Genomic DNA, 13,760 nt, shown 5'->3' with positions numbered 1-13,760 from the left:
TGGGATTCCTGCTGCAATGCTCCTTGTGTTTGAACTGTTGACTCAGCCAGGCAAATGTGCTACTCTTTTTCCTAAATTTTTCTCCACGTTCTTTGGTAATCCTGCCGAGGAGAGACTCCTAGAAATGTAACTATACACAGAAAATATTGACCTTGGGGCCAAACTAGTTGACCATTGTCTTACCTGGTTGTAACACGAAGACTTTACTTTGGGCCTGAATTACAGTTGGATGGTAGTGGAAGCCCTTTAGATTTTCCTCTCCCCCGATTCGTGTAGTGCAGGTAATAAAATGGGGATTAACTCCTTGAACAAAGACGATTTCTAGCCTACACGAAAGGTTTTGCCTTCCACTACAAAAATATTTCTTGGGGGGGGGGAGGCTTGTCTCAGTAATGGGCAGATCCATACGTCATGTGGTCAGGGACTACTGGACTAGATTTGCATGGGTTTCATTCATTTGGCATAAAAGTGTGTGGGCTCTGGTCCCTGACCAGGGGCCAAATCCCACCCGTGTTTGTTGTGGCGCCATTCACATTTTTCTTCTATTCAATTCAGAATAGGGCAATGGGTGAGCACACTTCAGTCACTGGCTCCCTTATGTGTGGGTGATGCCATTGGGCTTCATTGCAGGGGCATATGTCCTAATGTTTCCTATAGATTGGCGAGAGCCCTGAAGTTCACCTGACACTGCTAATGGGCCCTCACTGCTTCCTCTAGTGCACCTCCATTCCTTGTGGGTACAGCAAACTGTGGTTATCTATGAGTGGGCTTTAAAACCATTCAGAGATGGCCATGCGTCTGTGTGCACATGCACTGGTGTTAATCTTTGAATGGACATTAAAACCAATTCAGATATGGCCACCTGTGCGTGAAAAAGGGTATCGTCTTATAAGGGGTTGTGCTCGTATAAAAAACATGTAGAGCGTTGTCTTTCCTTGCTTGAAAAAAAAAATGGTTAAGTGCCTAAGCATGAACATGCGGCCATTTATGTATAGTTTTTATGATAAAGTTTTACAAAAACGAGTTGGTATGGGAATATCAACTGTGTGATGTATAGTCGTGTCACGTGCCCTGGATGACCGAACTGCATACCTGTGATCTTGGTTTTTAGATTTTTCAGTCCTGCTACACTCTAATCCCATGTGAGTGCATTGACCTAGGACCTGTGTTTGACAATGCTAGGTTATGGACCTAGTCCTGAACCGGGAGGGGCACTACCTCATAGTGACAGTGGACTACCATCACTGTCACGGCATTCATACGTGGAGTGAGGTGGTGAGTAATGATGACAGGCTTTTTACCTGTGAGTTATGAATGCACGCACCTATCAGCAAGCCCGTTTAATGTTGTGCAGGTCACAGTGAACCTTGAATCCTGAATGTGACATCCCGTGTATTCTGCGTGTGCACATTTGTGGGCGATGCAGGAGTGATGCAGGTCTGCAGGTTACATTTTGGAAGCCCACATGATGGACCAGAAAACAAGATGGGTGGGAGGTTGCTTTTAACCAGACAGCAAATGTATATTGATAGCATCTCCTAGACAGGAAGTGGGGTCACCAGACACTATGATGTGGAAAGAGGAGATAGGCTTTTCTTAGAAGTGTCAAACTGGGCGGTGGACCTTGAGTTTAGCAGACACAGTACTCCATTGCCTTTGCAACTGAGTACTTGTCTGCCAAGCTCTAAAACGGCCCCAGAAGCCCACCTAATGCAAATCCAGTCCATCCTAAACCCTGATCACCTCACACATTTACCCTGTGGCCCACTGCTTTTTTAGTTCAACGTTCCCCGAATCTCACTGACTAAGCTGCGCCCCTGGCTTTCACCTACAGACAGCTAAAAGCTGGCTGGTAGGGGAGACTTAAACATGGTGGAACATTCATGGTGGACTAATCCTAGCATAGAGGACTAGACACAGCTAAAAACATAGTGAAGTAATTTGTGTAGCAGAAGAGTGGGAAACAAGCAGTCTAGGTGGTCTGGTCATTTGTTATCTTCCATCCTTTTATCTTTCTCTTCCATCAACATCCTTGTACCTGTGTGTTCTACATATGCTAGAGGAGGGCAAACTATGTAAGACAATGAATTTGTTTTCAGCAGTTTTGATCCGCCTCGAAGGCCTTGCGTTCTTTTCTTTGCCACATCAATAAATAGGTTAGCCTCTGCACGAAGCAGAGATGGGAATGCTCTGCAGGTGTCTGTTTTATCTTTCTTGTCAGTGACAGCGGGTGGAGCTGGAGGAGAGTGGTACCACGCAGGCTGCAATGTGCCGCGTTCCTTTTGTAATTGTGAAAGTGATTCAAGTGAATCGCTTTTCAGAAGTTTGAAGATGCACTTTTGTTGGGCCTTAGAGCAGTGGCGGTCCGTCCATTGGGGGCGTTGGGGAGTTGCCCCCCCTCCCGCGCCCTGTGCCTGCAGCTTCCTCGGCATCTAAGTTCAGAGACGCTGAGGGAGAACTGTCAGTCAGTATGACGTTGGACCGCCACCCCCTTCAGAGTCTGAAGGGGGTGGGCGGTCTGGCGTCATGTTGACTGACAGGCAGCCAGCAGCACACAAGTGCACATGAGTGGGGACGGAGGGCGATTTTTGCACCGTGCCCAGTCATGCGCACTAGTGTTTCCAAAGGGTGGCGCATGCCCATTAGGAGAGCGAGGGTTGAGCCAAGGCTCAAACCTCGGTCTCCTAATGGGTAGGCGGGCGGAGCGTAATCCTGCTCTAAGCCAATCCTGGTGCTGCTCCAGCACCAGGATTGGCTGAGAGGGGTCTTGCAATGCCAGCACTGATGGGCTGTTCCAGTGAGTAGGCGCCAGAAGTAACGGACCCGAGGCGGCGCGGACGGTGGACCCGGACCTGCTCAGGACAGGTAGGATTTTATGTAAAAAACTCATCATATAAAACTGACTTACTTATTTTCTTTGTTTTCGTTTTTCATTTCTCAACAACTCCGTTTATTTGCTCCGACTTGGCGTCTTCCTGCTAAAGTTTGTGAATGCGCGACCAGATGGCCTGGACACATGTAGTAATGTCACATTTGGTTGGTCAAAATTGAAAAGAAACCTTTGCCAAATAGGAGTGCGACTTGGGTATGAACTGGACGCGCTTGTCAGTGTATTATCTGAGTGGGACTTTTAGTTAACTTGTATGTGGTACTAATCCCATATATTGAGTGAGAAATATTGGGCTACTGTTTTAACTAACAATTTAAACCATTATGTAAGGGGGCCGCGGCCTGCGTGTCCGCTATGAGCGTGTATGCGTAAGATCCTGGGAAAATGTGCATGCCATCGTCATTGATTCTGTGTGCACCAGTGTGCATGTATCACAGTACATAGGACAATGTGTTTTTCTCTACCGTCGTATGCTTTACAATTATTGTCGTATACCTTTTATTGCTAAGACTGCTTTTTCTCACACATTGGAAATGTTTGGGAGACAAGTACAAGTGTGTAGGTATGATTTATAATGTTACAGTGTACCGTCACATATCGGTCTCTTGCCGACAACTTGCATGTCACTGCCTGGCATACGCCAGATCTAGTTATGTTTTTCCACACGGGAGGAAGTTTGAGTTTGAGTTTTAAAATACTTGTAAAGCGCTCGTACACCAGCGGTTTCTTGGCGCTACTAATAACCAAATCCAGGGCTAAGAAGAAAAACGGGGTAGACTGCTGAGGATTTAAACAAAGGATTTAGTGAACAAATGGGCTTTGAGGTGTTTGCGAAATTGCGGGTACAAGGTGATGGATCGCAGATCCAGAGGAAGGGAATTCCAGAGGAGCGGAGCAAGGGTAGCAAATTTCGAACCTCCCCACTTCTTTGTCCGGTAGCGTGGGATAGTGAGGAGGGACTGGGAGGACGAGCGGAGTTCCCTAGTGGGTACATAGGGGGTGATCTCTGAAGAGATAAATGCTGGAGCCAGATCCAGTCGGGCCAAGAAAGTGATGGAGGCGAGCTTGAATTGAATTCGGGCTCGCACAGGGAGCCAGTGCAGGGATTTCAAGAGGGGGGAAGAACGGTGAAATTTGGGAAGATTGAAGACCAGGCGGGCCGCCTGGTTTTGTATCTGCCTTAAACGCCGTAAACTATATGCAGGAATACCTGCATATAGTGCGTTGCCGTAGTCCAGGCGGGACACCACCATGGCTAGAGTGATGAGTTTGAGAGCTGAGAAAGTGAAGAAACGGGACACCCTGCGTATAGTGCGCAGTGAAAGGAAGGAGGAAGATACCACAGAGCTAACCTGGGAGTGAAGGGTGAGTTGAGAATTGTGTTTTATGCCGAGGGCTTTAACAGAGGTAGAGGGTTCCGGGGAGGGGCCAAGAGAAGGGGGCCAGAAAAGAGGGGACCAGGGGCTGGATGAACCACCCGTCAACACCAGCTCGGTCTTGTCGGTGTTGAGTTTAAGGTGATTGTGGTTCATCCAGTCCCGGATGTGGAGCATAACAGATTGAAAATTAAGGATGGAAGAGGGGGAAGAGGAGAGATTGAAGACCAGCTGGAGGTCGTCCGCATAATTAAATACGGCGACCTCCATTTGTTGAAGAGAGAAAATAAGAGTTGCAATATAAAGATTAAACAAGAGGGGGGAAAGGGAGGAGCCTTGGGGAACCCCGCACTGGACTTTTCGGACGTCCGCTGTAAAATCACCCAGACGAACGGCCTGGGTGCGGTTGCTCAGGAAGGATGATAGCCAGACCAGGGCAGTCCCTCCGATCCCGGCCGCCTCGACACGGGAGAGCAAGATGGTATGATCCACCGTGTCAAAGGCGGCCGACAGATCGAGGAGCACAAGGGCCTGGCGCCGGTTAGTATCCATACCCTCCCTGAGGTTGTCCAAGACTGAAATAACAACGGACTCCGTGGAGTGTGCGGGGCGGAAGCCGGCCTGGCGAGGAGCAAGAGCTCCATAAGTCTTTACAAAGGAGCTCAAGACGCCGGTGACATGGCGTTCGAGCACCTTAGCCAGAAAAGGTAAGAGGGAGATGGGGCGGAAATTGGCAGGGACAGAAGGGTCAGCCCCAGGTTTTTTTAGAATCGGCACAATAACCGCAGACTTCAGGGGGGAAGGAACCACCCCTTTAGCCAGAGAACTGTTGAGAAGGTGAAGGGGAGGGTCCGGGCAGGAAACAAAGATGTGACGGAGAATGTGGGCAGGACAGGGGTCGAGTGGAGAGCCAGATTTAACCAAAGGTACCAAGGAAGACAGGGCTTCCTTAGATATGGGGGGAAGGGCAATGAGTTGTCCCTTAGGGGGGGGGGGCATTGGGGGTCAACAAAGGAGGGAGAAGGGGACGGGATATTGGCTTTAATAGTCGAAATTTTCTGGATGAAATAGTTGTTGAGGGAGTGGCAGAGTTCCTTGGAGGGGGCGGGTTTCAAAGTTGTTCTATCAGAGAACGCCAGGTTGTGGACAATAGTGAAAATCTCCTTAGGCTGGTTTTCTGCATCAAGAATTTTGGAGGAGAAGTAGGCGGTTTTGGCCACCAAGATGTCTTTTTTGTACTGGGTAAGGGTGTTGATATACTCCAGTCTTAAAGTGGGGCAATAACTTCTCCTCCAAGCCCGCTCCGCACGGCGTACAGTAAGTTTGGTGGCCTTAAGCTCTGCGTTGAACCACCGGTTGGCATCCTTGTCACGCTTGGAAGTAATACGTTTGAGCGGGGCAACAGAGTCACTGCCAGCGGAGAGCCACTGGTCGATGGCCTCGACCTGGGAGAAGGTAGAGAGGCCCTGGAGGGAGGGGAGGGAAGTGATAAGAAGGGAGGAAAAGTCTTCCGGGCTGACACGGCCCCATGCTCGAACCCAGATGTTTTTGGGGCGAGGAGGATTGGCTGGGGAGTGAATAGGTAGGGAAAAAGAGATAAGGTGGTGGTCAGACCAAGTGCAAGGCGAAATTGAGAGGGATTCCACGGGACAGTTTAGGGACCAGATCTGGTCAAGCGTGTGACCCTTGATGTGGGTAGGGGAGTGAACATGGGGAGTGAAGTTGAGGGATTGGAGAGTTTCAGAGAATTCCTTAGAGGACGAACATTCAGCTGGGTCAGAAGGCCAGAAGTTGAAGTCGCCTAGGAGTAGAATAGAAGAGTTATTAACTGTAATGGTAGCCAGGACTTCCAGGAAGTCAGAAAGGAACTGTAGAGGGGATTGAGGAGGACGGTAAGTGAGAAAGCAGGTCAGAGGGGGAGTAATGGAGGTAGTGCGAATGACCAAGTATTCAGTGGTCGCAATATCAGGCAGGGACAGGATTTGAAAAGGGAGATCGGTGCGTGCGATGACCGCCACGCCGCCTCCAGCTCTGCCAGAAGGGCGATTAGCCCGAAGGGCGTAGTAGGAGGCCGGTAAGGTGGCTAATAGGGCGGGGAGGGAGTCATCGCTGAACCAGGTCTCCGTTAAGAAAAGAAGATCAGGGGCTTGAAAATCCAACAGAACTGAGAGTTCGTGTGCATGGGCGACTGCTGACCGAGTGTTGAGATAGGACACCGTGAGGAATTTAGGGGTAGTGAGAGGGGTGCTGCTACTGGACGTGAGAGAGGGGTCAACTGTGGGAAGGGGAATGTGAGAGGGAACGGCAGGAGAAAGACCAAGAGAGAGAATGCGGGAACAAGTGGAGGTAGCGATGGGCCAGGGTCCCTGGAGCTTGTGTAGTTGGTCCGGGGTATAGATGGTAAGCGGGGCAGAGTGACACGCCCCTAGCCCCGGACAGTCGCGGACGGGCGCAGACGGGCTTGCCTTAAGCGCGCCTTCGGCGCGCAAACGGCGCGCCCGCTGCGCTCGTCCGCTGCGCTTCCTGAAACTGCACATTTATATATGTGACAGAGGGTGGAAAAGGGGGGTGTGGCCTCAAAAAGGGGCGTGGCCAGTGGCCTCGCTGGTGATGGCGGCGGGGTGTTCCGTGAAGCGCAAGGTGCCGTTACAGCGTTCGCACTGCTGCACAGTGACCCCAAGCGAGTAGGAAGCAGTCAGGTAGGTTTAATGGTTTTAAAAGACACACTAATCACAAAGAATAAAAACGTAGCCTACTCCCGGCTTCCGCCTCAGGAGAAATGGTATCTGGAAGCGCTCGTATTCAGCGCTGGTTAAGTATCAAGGGCGGGGGGCGTGGCCTCAAAAAGGGGCGTGGCCAGCGGCCTCGCAGGTGATGGCGGCGGGGTGTTCCGTGAAGCGCAAGGTGCCGTTATAGCGTTCGCACTGCTGCACAGTGACCCCAAGCGAGTAGGAAGCAGTCAGGTAGGTTTAATGGTTTTAAAAGACACACTAATCACAAAGAATAAAAACGTAGCCTACTCCCGGCTTCCGCCTCAGGAGAAATGGTATCTGGAGGAAGGAAGCAATGCAGCTCATAGGTACCGTGAATAAGCAATTTCATGAAACAGATTAGGGGTGTGCACTGACGTGACAGGGGAATTGTCTAAAAAGGCTTGCTTTGCACACTGGTAAAAATAGAAAAGTATGTCCAACGGATCTCAAAATAACAGACTATTCAGCGAAGAGTTCTTACAATACACCATGCTGAAGAAAGCATTACAAGGAGGTTGAAGGGACCCAATAGGATGAAATACTTCTATCCTTCCTCCATGGTGGACGCTTCCAAGTCAGAGCAGAAAACAGAAGAACTTAAAGGATTGTAGCAATTTTTTTCAAAACTATTTGCATACCTGCTAGTATTGCGTAATGAGTAAAGTCTCACATAGCGCTGAGTCACCTCCTGAAGCCTGTTGTTCGCAACACTTGTGCTGTTTGCTTTTTGTAGTCCAAAATGCATCCTTGCCTGATTTTAGTCAGCAGGTAATGCCCAGGCGGGCATTTTTTAAACTTATTAAGGCCTGTTTAGGGCCTTGTCGTCACATGGATGGATTGCCTCTGTGTAACGTGTGTGATGTGAAGTGCTCTGACACCCTAGGGTTAGTATGTGTAGAGCTATAAAACAAGAAATGCATGTGTGTGAGAGGGACTGTACATAGATGAATGGAACTGTTGGAAGGAGGGAGTGAGGGAATCTTTGCAGAAGGTGGTCATGATGGAGGGGCTCCAAAACGATTGCCACACTCGGCGCCTCTCACTCTAAAGCCGGCCCGCCAAGATTCTTGTAGATAAAGCAACAGTATAGTCCATTAAATGAACCGCAATAGGTTTTTGTACCGCTGGTATTGTTAAATTGACAGATTTGAGGTGCTTTCATATGTGATAGTGAGGAAAATGAATGATCGGTGAAGTCAAATATTTGTCTAGGATCACAAAGTTTGGTTAATCGGTGAAGCTGCAATTAATCCAGGTGTTCTGTTTCACTTTGACAAATTAACTACTAAATGCTTATATATTTGTCTCTCCTTTTTACCTTAAATGTTAATGCTTTTGTGATCCATCACCTGTGAATTAAGCTGATATTTATTTGCCAGCGTTTAAAACTTCTTTTTATGGATAGTCTTTCTGTAACATGTGAGCATGACAAGGATACTGAAAATACAGAACTATTTTTTACACATTACAGTGCCTAAACTGCAAAGATTTCATCACAATTACGGACCACCATGTATAAGTTATTTTCTTGTGAAGCGTCTGACCTGCTGCACAAGCCACTGTCGTATTCACAAATCGTATCGCTTTCACCATAGGTTATTCAGGCTTGATTTTACGCCCTACCACTTTCAAATGTCACCAGCCGCCACTGCATTAGAGGGACTGGTTTTTACCTAGGCACGAACCAGGCGATATTAAATATATTTCACACCTCTGTTTGATAGCCTTTAGTTCAGTTTAAGGACCTTCTGCCATAGTCTGGATGCCTGTTAACAAAGAAAATGGGTTTTACTTTTGGCTGGAGTAGAAATTCCCAATGAGTTTCATGGATGGAGTGCTAATATGTTTTGTACTCCTTGCCAAATCGCTGTAGTAGGGCATTGTTTCAAGTGGATGCACTGTAGATTCATGTCAAAACACACAACTCCTATGTTCTGTTACTCTGTCTAGAGGTGGGCGAACCACTGAATGCTTGAGCCAGATGCCTGGCTCTGGCTCAGCTCGAGGTCCTCGTGGACACTGAAGCCCAAAACGAGCCAAGCTTCCATGTGGCTCTAGCTGGATACATACGCTCTAACTTCATGTACCTAGAGTTAAAGACAAACAATGTTTGATGTGAAGCAGGTGAGGCAAAGAGCTATCCATCTAGTAGCGACGTTGCATATTGTGAAACCAGAACACCTGGATCAGTCCTGGCTTCCCCATCTAACTAAATCTTTTGATCCTTGGGAAATATTTTATTTCACTGCGGCTCCTTTTTCTTCATTGTCAAATATGAGAGAACCTTGAAGTGTGTGTGGAGAGGGTGTGTGCTATATAAAATCCTGTGTTGTGTTTGATTTAATAGACTTTAGTTTTGCTCCATGTATATACGAATTTAGGGTGCACATGCCATCTTGCCTTTTAGTTCTCAAATGGCATTGTCGTCAGGGTAGGGTATGAATGTTTCTAAGTACATGTTTTAAAACTATTACTTTAAATAAATGCTTCTCAATGCTGTAATGTAATCTGATGTAATAAAAGAAATCGCTTTCACATGTTAAAGAAATACACTTATCTTAATTTTGTAGAGACTTTAAAACAATATGTCAAAGATTTTCATGGCTCAATTCGTGCATGGGTTCTTAGAGCCAAGCCGGACACTTGGCTTTGTTCTCCCCAATAATTTGTTGGCACGCCCACCTCTATCCACGTCATCGTATGAAGCGTCTTATGTTTCATTTATTGGCTCAGTGTGGACCAAATGTTTCCTGGTGGTGGAGGGGAGCTGCGTCCTCGTCACAGTGGTGCCAGGATGTCTGCTCATTGTTACAGTGTTCCTGCTTTTCTGTAGAAGCTATAGGCCAGGTTTGAACATTGGATACCTTGGTACAAGGAGGCCGATTAAGGTGGAATTGTCCCTCTGTGCAGCGCTATTGGCTATACTGAGTCGTGGTGTGATCATCATCAGAGGTTCAAGGTTTCCTTCAATGGTTGCACGGGTCATAGAGTTGCGTGATAATTGCATGTGGTGGCAACGGGCTCATTTGAGAATAGAGTTTTGACGGTAGCCCTGAACTATAAGAGGCTAAAGGTGTTTAAGATATCTGTGAGAAGACTTTTAAAAAGCGTTGCTGAAGAGCTATAAGCGTTTCAAATCATGGTGACCATAGAGCAGCTCTGCGCCTGAAGTGCTGTATTAAGGATTTCCTGGTTGCCGTATAATATCCATTTAAAAGATTCACTCTCCAGGCTGTAAATGTTGCAGGTTACTAGTCAAAGCATGCAAGACTTGAAGGAAGACGGCGCAGACGGCCCCCCGCCTCAACCTTATCGATTTGCTTTTGCACTGCACAAGTGGAAAAATAAGTCCCAGAGTGCTCTTGGTTGTGCATAGAATTATGCTGTACTCAGAGGTGCACAGATGCAGTAACTGCCCTTTTGTACAGACTGCAAATCACTTAGCGTGACAGCTTAGTTGTCTGGGCCTCGTAGTTAAATGTGCTTACTACAACCATTCCTTCCCCTAGACCTGGTCTGGGCAAATGCAGTTCATACACAGACCAAAGCGCAGGGCAGGAAAAAAGGTATATCTGGTCCCAGCATGGCGAGAAAAAATCCTTGTAGTTCTACTCAGTCACCTCATGAGTGTAGTTACACAGTTTTCTATTCTCACTATTTATAGGTGATGGATATTGTACACATTTTGGAAGACTGGCCTTTAACGGTCCATCCCCTAATGTACGATCACATTCCATTTGTGGGTGGCGGCTCTGCTGCCCCTTCCTCCAGCCATGTGGGTGACTGCAGCCAATGAATAACTTTCATGCGCATATCACTTATGTAGTTATGAATGGAGCACCCAGAAGCCCAGTACTTACGTTTACAGACGGTTACATTTGACAATAAGAGGAAGTGGGTTGTTTGGACCACTCAAAGGTCTGCATTGGTCAGTATTGTCATCTCAGACTAAGGAAAGGTTCTTTGTAAATCTGGCATGAAATACTTGAAAACTCCTTGAATAAAATCTGAGCCTGTCACTGTAGAACACATACACGCAGATAAGGACATTCTTGCATTATTCTTATATAAAATTATGTGACTCTCAATCATAGACTTGTTTGAACATCCATAAACTATGGCGAGAAAAAAGGCTTAACCTGTGTACATCAATTAAAGATCCTTGCTCAGACGTATAATCTCTGTATGAATATCTGTGTAGTTGGGACTTAAAATTGTGGACAGTCTACCCTATATATTCATTTTCCGCAGGGATATGTTTAGGAAATTTAAAGACCCAGTGGAGGAAAAGGGGATGCCAACACAATTATATCTTTAAGGGTATTAATGAGCACTCTCAAATCAAATTTCTATTCATCTACATTTTGTTCTAATACAGTCTGAAGTAAGCATGCGTTATAGTGAGAAAGTTGCTCAAAGGGCGCTGGGGGAAGGGATTTCTTCAGCATTCTCATTATATAAAAACTCTGATATATCAGGGTTTGGATTCCAGCAAGGTTCTGATTTTGCCACCTGTCTGTAAGCATGTTTAGGCCCCTATTATGAACTGAGCTGAGCGAAGTTCCTGTATGGATTTCCACTCCGCTCAATCATGAGTGGGATGTTGCAAATAATTCAACAGGATGAGAGGCAACACACTTGTAAAAGGTGTAATTAAGGTATCCATTCAATATCAGAATGATATACAATTCAATCCAGTACTCTCATTGTTGATAGACACATTTGTTGTATTATTATTCCTTTATTCTCTTCTTATCACACTTGAGGATATGATACATCCAACGTGTTTCGCCCTACAAACATGGCCTTCTTCAGGGCACTATAGCTCTTGTATCAACGATCCAATTCCTGATTTATAGCAAGCTAAAAGCTAATCACGTCCTTCGACTTATGTTTCACACTTCCATATGTCCTCCTACAGCTTTCCACGATCCACTTCTATGTTTCCCAAAAATTATAATACATCCAAAACTAGTGTTAGTTCAATTTTGACCAAAAGTTCTGCGTGTCTTTTCAAGTATCATGGTCACATTGGCAAGAGTACTTGATTCGGCAGCACCATCTTGGTCTACCACGTCTCAATTTGCGCCCAAAGGCCTTATTATGACTTTGGCAGGCTCGAGCGGGGCCGCCACGATGCTGCCCTGCTCCGAGACCGCCAAAGCCATTAAAGTCCGCCCACTAGACTATGATGTATTTTTCCTCTTGCGGACAGTTCTTTGGCGGTCCAAAGGCACCACAATGGGAGCGTCAAAGGCAGTTCCTGCAGGGCATGGACTGTCAAGTCCATGACCTGCAGGAACTGAGGCCCGTTTCCATGGCTCCATTTTAGGATTTTTGTACATTTAAAAAAATAAGCTAATCTGCTAAATTGCATGCCTTGGAACACAGATTTATTCATTTTTCTCTGAAACGGGTCTAGTGTTTTTAAAACCTGATTCACAAATGGCTAGGTTAAAAGTCAGGACTCTGCTCCTGTAGCGGTAATCTTATGTTTGCAGCAGCAATTCAACTATTACGTTGGAATCCAGAAGTACTCTAGGAAATCTGACATTTGTAACACTTCTGCTTATGGATTTCCCAGTAGGTGAACATTCTGTGTGCACAAAATGTGCTTTCACACATATAACTTTCTATTTGTTTCTCTTGATGGATAATATTTTTGACCAAGGATACATTGCATCCCCTAAAAATCCATTAAACATGTAGGGGTTTCTTCCTCTATCATTTTGGAAAGATACTTACTCGTGCTTTAGAATTTAAATTTGAGAGTATTTTCGTGATGGAATCCACCTTCATGAACTAAGTCGATATCCTCCATCCTTAACCCCTTCGCTGCGGCGGGAATTCCGCCGCAGCGCTGGGGGGTGTGGGGGGGCAGCGCGGTGGCGCTGTGCTCATGACGGAGCCACTCCGTCATGAGCCACGGTTGAGCTGTGCTCATGACGGAGTGGTTCCGTCATGACTCCGCCCAGTTGCATTGTCCCCCCGCACATGCGGGGAAACAGCGCCGCGTGGACGGAGCGGCCGCCAACGGTCGCGGCATGACGGAACCGCTCCGTCATGAGCACACGGCAACCGTGGCTCATGACGGAGCGGTTCCGTCATGAGCGGGGAAGGGGTTAAGACTATGCTGTTTACCTTTGCGTGGTGCCTCAACACTCCAATTCCCACCTCTGACTTTAAACTTGCAAGTGGAACAATTTCCTCAAGTACATTTTTCTCAGTCCTTATTTCGTGAATCCGGTTTTATTTTGCACTAATGGGCCAACTCACCAAGGCATTTCAGTATATGAAGTAGAATTTCCACAGCACTCCTTTACATACTCTGTATGCCTTTGTGAATTGGCCCCAAACCATGTAAAATGGGAATATTCAAGAACTAGTTCTATGGTTTTTTTTCTAAACATTTTTTTATTGTCTTTTCCGTTTTTAAACATATATACTGCAACACAGGACAGATGCCAAATTTCACCATTATGTTCAGCTTGATTATGCATTTTTAGTACTTGATGTAATACTACAGGACTGTTGCTTCACATACTAATAAACACCCTATACATTGTTTCCTATTAGTGGTTTCACTGCTTTGTAGCGGGTATAGCACAGCTGTAATAAAAAAAAAAAAATACGCCTGTGGACACAAAAAACAAAACAAGTCCAGGATTTGTTTCCAAACGAGAGCTCAGAAAAGTAATTGAAACGTTGCTTGAATCTGACGGGACGTAAGCGAAACGGAGA

At 46.5% G+C, this 13,760-nt stretch overlaps 1 protein-coding gene across 5 annotated transcripts in view; it reads left to right on the top strand.

Moving 5' to 3' along the window:
• SUPT3H (SPT3 homolog, SAGA and STAGA complex component) overlaps positions 1-13,760 on the top strand; it is a 2,245,889-nt gene that overhangs the window by 381,248 nt on the left and 1,850,881 nt on the right. The gene's annotated exons all lie outside the window — the stretch shown is intronic.

This window comes from Triturus cristatus, chromosome 6, assembly GCF_964204655.1.
Source record: "Triturus cristatus chromosome 6, aTriCri1.1, whole genome shotgun sequence".
NCBI lineage: Eukaryota > Metazoa > Chordata > Amphibia > Caudata > Salamandridae > Triturus > Triturus cristatus.
Note: the sequence above shows the minus strand (reverse complement) of the source record. Positions and strands in the feature narration are given on the sequence as shown.